General features: G+C 41.0%; 1 pseudogene; it reads left to right on the top strand.

Annotated features, from left to right (window-relative positions):
• LOC135442171 (suppressor of tumorigenicity 14 protein-like) overlaps positions 1-13,803 on the top strand; it is a 29,623-nt pseudogene that overhangs the window by 14,184 nt on the left and 1,636 nt on the right.

Below are 13,803 nucleotides of genomic sequence, written 5' to 3'. Positions count from 1 at the left end.
CTTCAACTCCTTTTGTTTACAATACCTGAGGTTTGTTTATTGAAACCAAGATCAGTGTTCTCACCATGATATGAAAAGTTCTCAAAACCTTTATATCTGTTCCCAGAACGGCCATCTGTTCCCAGAGCAGCCAAGGACAGAATATTTGCCTGTTATTGAAAAGACGGTCTGAGAATCTTGTTGTTTATATAAAAGGTGGCGGAGAACCTACTTATTTACAGAATCAAGCCTGGGAACTGTTGCTTTACAGCTGCCTTTTATTTTTCCCTTAGCTGTTTTCCCTTAGCTGAATACCTTCATGGCCTCTTTCTTTAAGCCATGTTTGAACCACGCTCTCCACAGCTTCCCCACCCAAGTAGCAATGTCTTTCCATTCATCAGCAGCACAGACTGGCTTTCCTCTACGCTGCCAGTTGGCCTTTATCCACCTTTCCAGCCAGCCCCACAGAGCATTGGCTACCATCCAAGAATCAATATAAAGGTAGATCTTTGGCCACTTCTCTCTCTCAGCAATGTCCAGGGCCAGCTGAACAGCTTTGAGTTCAGCAAGTTGACTTGATCCACCTTCTCCTTCAGTAGCTTGTGCAACCTGTCGTGTGGGGCTCCATACTGTAGTAAACCCCTCAGGTTTAGCCAGGGCCCCTTGGAGAATAGAATGCTGACACAGCAGCAAAGAAGTTTCCTGTCTCCAGGGACATCCGCCTTGTACCTTATCCCTATAGCCATGTAAGGCAATATTGTGTTAAACCCTACTATTGGTCACTTATGGTCACTCTAACACCTTTGCCATTGGTCAGGATTGGATCCAGGCCAAGGGTATAAAAGTAGCATACTGTACCCCTACTAACTCGGAAGAAGAAGAGCTGAGACCCTTCACGGACCCCTACAATAAAGCCATACTCGTGGAACGGCCAGTGTCTTCTGCTTCTCCTCTCTCTACCGTCTGCTGGAGCCTTAGGCCAAGGGAAAAGCTACCTAGCAAGCAAAGCTGAAATCACAAGAGCTGCCTAATCACTAAGAGCTGAATATCTCCCTGCTTGCTAGGGGCTAACCCGCGGCCTTGGTCTGAGAGCGAGCTGGTTTCTAGCACCCAGTCCCCTTGGGGACTGAGCTCTGGAGCTGTAACAGCTTGCATAGGATAAGACCAAGCAAGGCTCATTTACCATACGGCTGCTTTCTACTTCCAGTTCATCTCTATGATGCGACAGGAACCATCAGTGAAAAAAGCGTAGCGCGTTTTCTCTGGTCGTAGATGGTTGTATGGTGGAGCTTCTTCAGCACATGTCACTTGCTCTTGTTACTCTTCATCAGTGAGACCGAAGTTTTCACTTCCTGGCCAGTTTATAATTTTCTCCAAAATCCCAGGGCAATTCAGGTTTCCAATACAGGCACGCTGTGTGATGAGAGCAATCCACTTGCTCCATATAGTGTCAGTGGCGTGGTGGGTAGAGGGAACCTTTCCTTTAAACATCTACCCCAGCACCAGTAGTCGGGATGCCAGGAGGAGTTCTGCTTCCATGCCAATCTCCTCTGAGGCGGCTTGAACTCCTTCATAGGCAGCCAAAATTTCCTTCTCTGTGGGAGTGTATATTTGGCTTCGGACCCTCTGTAGCATTGACTCCAAAATCCTAGTGGTTGGCCTCAAGTCTCCCTAGGCACCTTCTGCCAAAGGCTCCAGGACAAGCCATTGTTCTGGCTGCAGAATAGAGCACATTCAACACCTCTAGTCCTGTCCTGACTGGGCCAAGAGCTACAGCATGAGCGATCTCCTGCTTAATCTGGGCAAAAGACTGTTGCTGCTTGGGGCCCCAGTGGAAAGTGTTCTTCTTGAGGGTCACTAGGTAAAGAGGGCTCACCATCTGACTGTACTTGGGAATGTATATTCTCCAAAAACCTATGGCCCCTAGGAAAGCTTGTTTTCCTTCTTGCTGGTTGGTGGAGATATTGTGGGTGATCTTGTTGATGACCTCAGTTGGAATCTGACACTGTCCGTCTTGCCACTTTACTCCCAGGAACTGGATCTCTCAGGCAGCTCCCTTGACTTCACTCTTCTTGTACTGGAGTTCCAGCATGCACAGCAGCACTCAGTGGTGGAGGCACTTCATTAAAGCCACGAAAGTCCACAGTCAATCTCCATTCTCTGTCAGACTTGTGCACAGGCCAAGTGGGGCTGTTGAAGGGTGAGTGGGTTTTGCTGACCACCCCTTGGCTCTCCAGCTCATGGATCATTTTGTGGATGGGAATCACAGCATCTCGATTTGTTCGGTACTGTCAGCGGTGCACTGTTGAAGTGGCAATTGGCACTCGTTGCTCTTCTACCTTCAGGAGTCCTACCGCAGATGGGTTTTCTGATAGTCCAGGCAAAGTGTTCAACTTCTTAATGTTCTCTGCCTCTACAGCAGCTATGCCAAAAGCCCATCTGAGTCCCTTTGGGTCTCTGTAATAGCCATTCTGGAGGAAGTCTATGCCCAGAATACACGGGGCCTCTGGGCCAGTCACAATAGGATGTTTCTTCCACTCTTTCCCAGTCAGGCTCACCTTGGCTTCCAACAGGATCAATTGCTGTGATCCCCCCGTCATCCCAGCAATGGAAACAGGTTCTGCCCCCACATGTCCCGATGGTATCAGGGTACACTGCAGTACCCTGATCAGTATCAGTATCAACTAAGGCATTGTATTTTGTGGTTGTGATGTGCCGGACCATCAGATCCACACCATCCAGAAGATCCAGTTTTCTGATGCCTCTCCCTGGATAGAGGCAGGGCCCCTTTAACCTGGTTATTATTGCTTTCCTGCACATTCATGATAGAGATACCTTCAAGAGGATCTGACAGATCATACTTGGCAGCTCCATCATGGGAGGTTGAGGGTACCTTCACTTTACTGGAATTCCCTTAGTTAGGGTTTCCCTCCTTGAGTTGACGCACCCCTGCTGCCAGGACAGAAGTGGGTTTCCCATCCCACCTTCCCATGTCTTCCCCATGGTCACACAGAAAGAACCATAGGTCAGCCCATGGGCTGTACCCTCTCTCTCTAGCTGGGGAACATTGGGCTCTGACTTTGGGGCCTGTGACTCTCACTGTTGCAATGTGGGAATGTTCCTCCTCACCTCCTCCCTCATCTCCCTCATCTTCTCTTTGAGTTCCTGAGACGTGATCCTGCATTGGGCCATTGATCATACTTTCATAATTTCTAAGCTTGCTGGCAACAGAACCCACTGTGTCTCGGTTGTTATCAGCATCAATCATTGCAATGAAGGTGGTGTATTGAGATGGCCCTCGATTTGCCAGACTCCACAACATTTGCCCTGTGCACCTGACCTTGTTGGGGTCATTATCATGATGTTCATCCCTCCCAAAGACTACCTCCCATACTGCCATTTCTCTCAGCTGTTGGATCCCTTCCTCAATCTTCCAGCACATTCTATGGTGGTGGTCCTGCATTCTCGCCCTGTCGACAAACCTCTCTCTGACACTTATTAAAAACCACTCCCAGAGGAAAGGGGACCCTGGCTCCCTTACAAAAATCTGATTCATACCTGAGTCCTGGGTCAAGGGTCCCAGATTCCTTGCCTCACCACCATCCAGCTGGACACCTATACCCATAAGGTCCCAGACCCAAAGTATAAGCCTCACATCCCCGTCATACAATGTCTTTGTGCAGATTACGGAGACTTTCATACGTCAGGGACCCGGTGATGATTGCAACCTCTGGCTCCCCTGTGGGTTGTGAGGGCCCTCCCCTATCTGGGTGCTCTGATTTCATCTTAGATCTCCTTGTTTCTATAAGGGCAACTGCTGCTAGCTATGCCTTGCCTTTGCAGTTCAACTGGAACCTGGACAGTTGTAATATCTGTAGGTTCCACTGCTGCACTGTTAGACTCCTCCTCTTTGAGGCAGGGGAAGAGTTTTTCACCAGCTGGGGAAATGTACTCCTTCAGCATCTGGCCCATCTCACATATCTCCTTCACCAGACCCCCCCATCCAGCCTGGGTAGTTCATATATGGGGTTGGCTGTGGGGCAGGGTCAGGCTTTGGGGCATCAGCATCCCTAGTCTCTGGTGCCATGTCAGGTTCTGGAGTAGGTGTCAGGGTGATTATCCAGGTTAACCTTTCCTTATCTCTAAATGCTAAATAGAACAGGCCTATCAGCAACATCAGCCACTGTATGATATTATTAGTATTTAGAGTGGATCTAAACACTTCAAAAAATGGTGGGGCAGACCCAAAGAGATAGTTAAATGGTTGGGAGAAAATTTTCCCCAGTGTCATTTCATTATGGTAGGTGCCATTATTAAAGTAACCCCAAAAACATACAGTTAGTGTGTGATAGCTCTGAATCCATGTGCCTGCTTTCCAGAGGAAATTAAAAATCCATAAATTCCTCGCCTTATTCACCCATAAAACAAAGTGGATAACAGCCACAGTAGCCTTGGTTATAGGAGCCATGTTTAGATAAGGGTCTGCAAATGGGAGAAATATAGCTACTATCACATGCCACCCAAACTAGGGTAAGCTGGACCACATGGTGTCACTTAACGAGGTTTCTATAGCAGCACACAAAAATTAGATTACTCAAGAACTGTTATTCCCTTTTTGTTTCTATGTCCTTAAGCCTCATATTGGGCACCAAAATCTGTCTTGGTTTTGACAGACAGGTGTCTGCTAAGGAAGACAGGACCCTCCCCTGAAACAGAAAATGTTCTGGATCAATGTTAGATTTTGGGGGTCTTCCAGATGGTGGAACATGAATTTTCAGGAGATATGAGTATATTTATTTGTGAAATTTCTTAGAAAAGATGCAATTTCAGATTTTTTAAATGCCAGGGGTTTTTTACCCAATTAATGTCTAGGTAGCTAAAGTTCTCTGTGATTTCATGAGATCAGTTCATTTTGAGAAGCTTCTTCAAATCCTCAGCTTGCTTGTCAGAATGTAGTTCTGTTCATTGTTGACATAGAAGCATTTAAATTTTAAGGTTTCTGGTAAAGATTCTTGTTTCATGGCCTTTCACTTTAAATAAATGGCACGTTTTGTGGTCAGTCATTGTGGGATTCACATTCTCTGAACCTGAGAGAAGCAGAGAAAAGTATGATGAAAACAATTCTTATCTCATTTGATGCGCCTGTGTTGTTGACAAGTGGAATGCATTGTGGAATGTGGTTTACTTGAAGGGAATTGGTAATTGGATTCTGGTGTGAGCGTTTTGATTCACTGGCCAATTGAATCCATGTGTGTGTCGGGACTGTCAGTGGGCAGTCACGAGTCAGTGCAGTTGAGTGCTTGGCAGATTCAGCTTAGAAGTAATGTAACATAGTGTAATATAGTATAATAAAGTAATTAATTAGCCTTGTGATAAGATGGAGTCCTCCTCATCATTCTTTCCTTCATCAGGGGTGCCCTAAATCCAATAAGTCATTCTAAAAGACACAAATTTTCAGGGATTTCTTCTTCCAACAATGTGGGTCCTCTTTCTACCAGAAAAAGTTACTAACTATTCTTAGTTCTGTGGTTACTCTGGTTTTTGCCTCAAAAATGATTAAGATTCCAAGCCTAGGAATACCTTTTTTAACAAAATCCACTGCCTTTATTGTGTGTATCTGTGTGCTCTGCTCCTAGCACTGAGGCAGGAAGCAGATGGCTCAAAGTTATTTAATCAGTTCTTAGTCACAGTCAGGAGGCTCTGTTTAAAGACTCAGGAGGAGTGGAATGGCTGTCATGTGTCAGTATCAAGTAGATGCAGTAGTTTGGGGAATGCTATCTCAGACACCAGCATGGATGGAGAACGCTGGCCTATATCAGCCTTCCCTGCAGCAGTAGTAACAGGAGAAGGAAAAAAATAAAGTCATGTTTTCCCATATCTTAAGTACCTGCAATCACCCACCTGAGGTTAGTTTTTTCTCCATTGTTGAGTGCCTATCAAAGCACAGTCACTAAAAATCACACGCTCTGCTCTGAGCTGACATGGAAAGCAAATGCCAGCCATCAGCTGCATAACTTCAGGGAGAAGTGACAAGAAAATGCAGACACTCCTGCTTTGAGCTTGTGCTGGCTGGGTGGTGTGTATTTTCCTCCCACTGACACCACATACAAGGCAGTGAAGAAGACTAATTTAATCCAGATTGGAACTGATTAGACTACTGTGGGATAAGTGGATTTGGTCCTTCAATCTGATGTAGCTCTTAATTTGCCTATGGTGCTAAATGGGAGAAAATTTCATTTTACTTCACTTGGGCAGAAAGAGGAGCGGTTTGAGCTACTTAGTCTTTCAGAGACTTATTTTTTCTTGCACATCTGAAAGAGTCAAAGAGAACAAACATTTTTACATATTGTAAAGAAACAACTTACCATCTAAACTAACTAGTAATTAGTTAATGTGAATGTGAAAGAAATTCTTGGTCAAGGGCTGTTGCATACAAGACTGTGAGTTTTGGGAATTGTTTGATAAAGCACTTATTCACATCAGACACTGAGTGTAGTAACATAGAGATTAATTTGTACAGAATTTTAATAGGAGGAAATATGTATTTGTAATACTAAAGAGAAGCCTAGCTTTGATTTTATTTTCCTTTTCCTTAGGAAAATGATTTTTGATTTTATTTTCCTTTTCCTGTATTAAATACATTCCTTAACAAATTAAAGAAATGCTTCCTATCAGTAGTTGTGTATCTGTGGTGAATGACTTTCAACCCTTAGAGTAGAGGCAATTAATGTAAATTCAATTTTCTAACTATATTTAGGTGACTCATTTAATTCAGACTGCTTGATAAAAATCTTTGACAGATTGTGCCAAATGAGATTTTTTTAAAATATTCATTTTATTTTACAAATTACACAAACTTTAATTTTTAATAATAATTTTACTATTTCTTCATGGTAGAGTCCTGCATTACTGCATTTAGACTGTATCAATATTTCATCATTGATTTCTTATTTTTCTAGCTTGTCCTTAGATATGCAGACAGAACGTGCATTCCTTCAAGAAATTAGTTTGAATGTTGGAAAGGCTGCCCAGATGGTACTGCTGAATTGGATTGGGGTAGAGAAACCATTTCTTGTTTGTTGTTTTCTGTAAAGAGTTTTTTCCACAAAGTTGAGACATGAGTTGAAATGATCTCTAAATTACTGCTGGCAATCTTTAAGATCACATGAAGCATGTGGGTGAAGATCTAAAAGTGTGGAAAAGAGGCTGTGTAATGTGTCTCTTTAAAGAGTGGGAGAACAGAAAAATCAAGAGGGAATTTCACACCAATCTTTATAAGTTAACTTTCCAAAGGGAAAAAAATGCACAAGAAATAGCCAAAGTAAACTATTTGTAAATAGTGAAAATAATATTAAAGCCAGCATGGAGTTTTAAAATTTTGTTTTAGTTCCCTGCTGTGAGAGGATAAATAGATAAATTGTATTTTGACACTGTTTTATGTGACAAGCTTATCAATAAGTAAAGAAAATGTGGGGAGAAAAAAATACAGGAAACTGTTTCCACAGAATGATTGGTCAAGACTCATTGCCAAAGAGGAAGGATATTTTTAATATAATTCTGCCAATATTGTTACGGATTGTCACATAATTTTTGTTCGTGATCTAAATTATGGATTAGAGTAGGTGCTTCTGAAATAGAAAACTGTTACACGATAGAAATATGGATGTATTTAAGAGGGATGCATTTGTAAGTGGTCCTGAAAGGCTGTAGAATATGTATGGAGAAAAATAAAAACAAGAATATGAGTCAGCAGTGCCCTGGCAGCCAGGAGGGTCATTCTTGTGCTGAGGTGCATCAGGCACAGCATCACCAGCCAGGTGAGGGAGGGGATTTTCCTGCTCTGCTGTGCACTGGGGCAGCCTCACCTCGAATGATGGGGGTAGTGTTGGGCACCACAATATAAAAAATAATAATCTTTAAGAGAATGTCCACGGGAGGGTAACAAAGATGGTGAAGGGCCTTGAGGGAAAACTGTATGAGGAACAGCTGAGGTTACTTGGTCTGTTCAGCCTGGAGGAGACTGACGGGAGACCTCATTGCAGTTACAGCTTCCTTGTGAGGGGAACAGGAGGGGCAGCTGTCTGATTTCTGCTCTTTGGTAACCAGTGACACTTCCGAGGGAATGGTCTGACGTGGTATCAGGGGAAGACTAGGTTCAAAGGGTGATTGGTCACTGGAACAGGCTCCCCAGGGCAGTGGTCACCGCCCCAAGGCTGCCAGGGCTCAAAAAGCATTTGGACAATGCTCTCAGGCACAAGGTGTAACTCTTGTGGGTGATGCTGTGCAGAGCCACGAGTTGAACTGTAAAGTTGATCCTTGTGGGTCCCTTTCAACTCAGAATATTCTGTGATTCTGTGAAGATCTGAATGGAGATAATTAAACTGTCATGTGAATCGCCTAAGTTGCTTTTTGATGAAAAAATGGCAGAGGGGATGATTGTTGCTCAAAAGCTGACTTGTTAGTCAGAGCCACAAAATACTCTGTGAGTTTTGTTTGTATTTAGTGTTTTGTTGGTTGGTTGTCTTTGTTCTGGGGTTTTTAAGTGTCACACTACGATATAAAACAGGAAATTGAAAATACCTTCCTGATCACCAGTGGGAAGGCTTCAGCTAGTGTACTGTACCTAAACTAGGCATTGCATGTCAAAGAACATAGGGAACATTCAAAAGATACCAGAAACAGTGACCAGAAGGTAACCCAAGGTCAGATAGTACAGCACAAGTCTCTCTGTCACTGTGTACTACCGAAACCAAGGTAGATAAATGTCTGACAGAAATGGCAGAGAAACATCCAGATGACCTCTAGTAGGGAGGGTAGCATGTGGCTGTTGGTCCTCAATGGTTGTGGACATTGCTGATACTACCAATGGCTCCCTAGTGACTTGCTTCATTTTGCTTATGTACTTTTTGTCATGCTTTCAGTCTTGGGGTAACCAGGAGTAAATCCTTTTTCAAAAAAACCTACTTCCCACTGTTTAGAGGTCCTTGTAAACAACTGCTAATAAAAATAATAGTTATGGAAGTGAATTGATGAGATCTATCAGGCTTCTCACATAGTAAACTGTGATAGTCCTTAGTCAGAAATTTATTGGAGGTAGGTATAAAGCTCTTCTGCAGTTTTCTCAATTTCACTTGAAAATTAAAAGATGCTGTGAATTTTTATTATTTGTAATGCCCGTGGTTCTGGTGAAGGCAAAAGAACAGATCTGAGAAGCCTCACTTACTCAGGTTAGAGTTATGTAAAATGGGAGTGTGGACAGTTGAAGGGTCTTCTTTTTTGTCAGGGACAGTGGAGACTGAAATTAGCGTGATCATTAATTAGGGTGGGTCATTCCCCTGTTCCCTCTCCACAGTGGGACCAGTTTACGCTAGCATAGGACTACTACTTTAAGCAGACTAGAATGTGTAGCTTTGAACAACTTGCTGAATGTGCAAGGTGTTGTCAATAATTTGAAAGCATGACTCCAAACATGTGACACTATCTTCTCTCTCTTATTTCAGCCCACCAAAGTTGCTCCCCTTATGCATACAAATTTTTCAATGGAACATGCTTGCTGAAACGAAATCCTGAGTGTGATGGGAAAAGAGACTGTGAAGATGGATCACATTGTGGTGTGGTAACATTTATTTTAAAATTTGTTAGTTACTTGGAAAACTAAATCATCAATTTGTGTTATTCTTAAGCATTATTGGATTAAGAATTCGTTAATCAAATATGAATTTAAAAAAAATTAATTTCCTGGTAACACTGTATGCAAATGTCTGTCTTGAATTTTACACTGTTTCTTTTAAATCAGCTCATCCATTCTGTCTATGATGACTTATTTCAAGCAATGCACTTCCTGGATAAGCTGGTAGGTCTTGCTGCTTTTTTGAGCTGAATGAAATGCAGTCAAGCTGTGTTTGTAAGGAGGGAATAGAGACAAGAATTATTCAAGTGAACTTTTAAATTGTGCTTAACCTCTTTTTGAGTTATTCAACTCTTTAGAAAGCTACACAAGAAGACAGATAATGCTTTATATCTGACCTACCCATTGAGTGAAAATGGGCAAGTACTCAACTTTTTACCAATTGCACAGTAAGGTCTAAGGGTAAAAGTTTGTGTCAAGCATGGCAAAGTGAATTAACTGGTGGGCTTTTTACTAATTTATTAAATTATTTCTGTTAGCTTGTGGAAGACACCAGCTTAGAAAAAACAGAATCGTTGGAGGTGAAGATGCGAGATCTGAGAAGTGGCCTTGGCAAGCAAATTTACAGATGGGGGCACATGGCCACGTGTGTGGTGTATCTGTGATCTCCAACAGGTGGCTCATATCTGTTATCCATTGCTTCCTGGATTCTGATTTTGCAAGGCATGAGGAAACTATACTGTTCTAGAGTATTTGCAGTTTAATAACCTTACAAAGGTGCTTTCAATAATTTGTAGAAGCTATTCCTTGTCTAGATAAGTTGATCCAGGTAATAACTTGGTGACATGACATCCCTACATGAACACTTGGTGTTGTCTGCTGGCTTCAAAATCTTCAGTTTTTGAAGTTATTCTTTTGCTTCCATTACCAGTAAAACCTGGATGACAGAACAGTATCCTGTTAGATGTGGGGTAAACACCATTGTTTTTTCCCCCCTTCTTTTCAAAAGGCAGGAGTTTTCTGAGTAGAACTATGGCCTTTTATCCCAATACATGTCCTATATATTGATCAATGAGTGAAAACCTCATTGATGTTCAGTTTAGGTAGTGGAAATTGAAAATGCACCATGGTTTTGATGAATGTCCTCAAATACTGAAAAGTAGTTAAAACAGAGTGAACTAACATTGTGTTGCTTTCCAATGGGATGTTCTAAAAATACTTTTTTTTACAGATACTCTGTTCCAATGGGATAGAGAGTGTATATGGGCTCACATACTATAAATGAAAAGAGCAATCATGTAGCTATGAGATCAACCATAAGGATTATTGTCTACCCAGAGCATGACCAAGCTATCTCAGACTATGACATTGCTCTGTTGGAAATGGAGACAGCTGTACTCTTCAGTGAGCTGGTAGAGCCCCTTTGTTTACCTAGCACCTCTAGAGTGTTTCTTTATGGAACTGTCTGCTATGTGGGTGGTCTGCTATTTTATGGCTGGGGAGCCATAAAAGAAAATAGTATGTTCCTTTCCTGGATACGCTTTTTGCAAGTTTGGCTTAGTTTTAAACTCTAACAATGGAATATTTATATTGTAAGCACAATAAAAAAACCAAACCAAAACAAAACAAAAAAAAACCAAACCCATGGCATTTACTTAGTGTGTCTATAAAAAGCCAGAAAGTATTTCCTTAGCTACAGTCTGTGAATTCTGAATGGTTGCTTGGATAGCAAGTGACAAGTGACAAAATGCATACTCAGGTATCATTGAAAAGCAAATGATCATAGATTTATAAAAATGTGCCTATTTTCATGTTCATGACTCATTTAATCGGATGAATAGAACCTTGCAAGTAAAGAGATATGTAATTTGCAACTATTGCAGAGAAAGAATTTGTTTCTGATTGACAACATAGAGCCATAAGCAGCAATAATTGCAATTGCAAAAAAAATGTGGAGGATCTTTTATTTTCTCTGTCTTAATCAAAGGCCTCATGAAGTTGTCCTCAAGTGTAGCTTGGAGCAGCCAGCTGCAGTGGGGAGGCAGAAAAAAGCACACTGAGGTAGAGAGGGGGTAGCAAGGGAGCCTGTGGGATCCTTGTCCTGTCTCAGCATTAAACAGCTTGAAACCTAGGCTTGGGCAGCATCTCAGCACATCAGAAGTATCAGGATATTTAGCTCACAAGGGCACCTCATGTCAATACCATAGTTCAGAATTAAAGTCTTATCATCATTTGTGAGTTACAGACTGTTCTTTGGTGTTTCTTTAAAATTATTTGTTTTTCCATGCTCAGCTTTATTCCTCAGTTTCTTCCCTAGAACTGAGAGAATGGAAAACTATATAGAAATTGCGTTTTGTAGGACTAGGATGTTGTTTGGAGCATGGCCATGGTTTAAATAATAACAAAAAGCTTCAGGCATAATTTGAAATGGCATTCAAATTTAGTCCATCCGTGTGCAGTCTTATCTTACAATTTGCATGGCACTTTTACTACTTTCTGATAGAATAAGGTCATAAGGATAAAGGCTAGGGAAATGGAAAGGTGGTGCATGGTGCAGTGGAACGTCTGTGGCTATTACGTAGTGTGAACAACCCAGCTTTCAAAAATAAGGGCAGGCACCATTTGAAGGTGAGGGAATTACTCTGCTGTCATTAGCTGGGTAGATTTTGAGTTAGAAGCAATTCTCTTTTGTTTTGATAATTGGTATCTCTGTAAGAAATTTGTGCCATCTTAACCTCTGCAATACCCTTTGTATTTTTTTCTAGGTCATCTTGCCAAAACACTGCAGGAAGCTCAAGTGAGAATGATTAACCAAAGTGTTTGCAACAAGCTCTATGATGATCTTACTACTTCACGTATGCTGTGTGCTGGGAACCTTAATGGTGGTGTTCATGCATGCCAGTAATATGGAACTGGTAGGAAAACTACAAAGGAATGTTTGCTTTCTTTGGAAAACTCTTCAGTTTTAGGTTGTTTGTGTGGTGAGTGTTTTTTTGGGTTTTTGTTGTTGTTCTTTGTGTTTTGGTTTTTGGTTTTTCTTTTCTATTGAGTGGGAATTTATGGTTAATTTAACATGGCAACTAAAAGCCCTCCAAAATAAGGAAGAAAATTCCTAATGGATAATCTCTGACTCTCTTGAGAAATATCATTTTGCAAATGCAAGGGGTAAAATGTATCAAGAAGAGTTCTTTTTCTTCTTCAACAGTTATATTTCATACCTGAGAAAAAAAATATAAAGATAAAAGGAATCATCTGCACTAAAAGGTTCACCTGTGAATTGCGCTATTTGTATTAATTTCTTTTTATCTTTTTAATATCTGGATGTGGAATTACTAAAATACTGTAAAAGTATGAGTAATTTATTGTTACAGTTAAAAAGAAATACAAAAGGAAAAGCTAAGCTAAGTTTTGGAACTGCAGCTGCAATGGTGCTTTATAATTTCAAACATTCATTCATGTGTATAATTACAAGTTGTGACTACATCACAGTAGTGTAAATTATAAACCCCAGCTTGTTTACACACACAACCAGAAACTGCTTTTTGGTTATACTACCCTGTCCTGACTCTGCCTTCTTTCTCCTAGTACACTAGTTCTGTACTTCATTGGTGTTTAAATTTCTGATGATGAGTATCAACTTTACAAACATGTTTTTTATACCAGTTAGCATGCAAAAGGGATAGAAATTTGTTACTGAATATTAGGCTGAGGCAATTTGGTAAAAATTTTGTGTAATATATAAATTTTATTATTTTAATGCAATAGGATAACTTTTGCAAGATTGTAGCTCATGATGGGTGAAACTTATTTAACACGATAGACTATTTGTAGAATTTTCTTATAGTGTCAAAGACGTAATTAAATTAATTATTATTTTTATTAACATTACGTAGAGTTTATCTGCAAACTTTGACCTTGGAATTATTTTGCTAAAATATGTCAGAGGGGTGGTATTCCTCCAAAAAATGTGTTGCTTAAGAAATGCCCTTGAATTTTCAGATGGGCATTTTTAACCTATTCAGCTGTAGACATTTTCCATCATGATATGCTATGTCTGAGTTTTAGCATGTTGGTCTGAGCTCTAGCATGTGGGCCCTCTGGGTCTTTAAGTTCTTAGTCTGGGTAGCATCTTTACTTTTTTTTGGGGTTGGTTTTTTCTTTTTTTCCCTTTCTTTCTGTCACTAGTATATATATTA

Source organism: Zonotrichia leucophrys, chromosome 1 (assembly GCF_028769735.1).
Source record: "Zonotrichia leucophrys gambelii isolate GWCS_2022_RI chromosome 1, RI_Zleu_2.0, whole genome shotgun sequence".
NCBI classification, from domain to species: Eukaryota; Metazoa; Chordata; class Aves; order Passeriformes; family Passerellidae; genus Zonotrichia; species Zonotrichia leucophrys.
The sequence above is the reverse complement of the archived record's forward strand: the minus strand, read 5'-3'. Positions and strand labels throughout refer to the sequence as shown.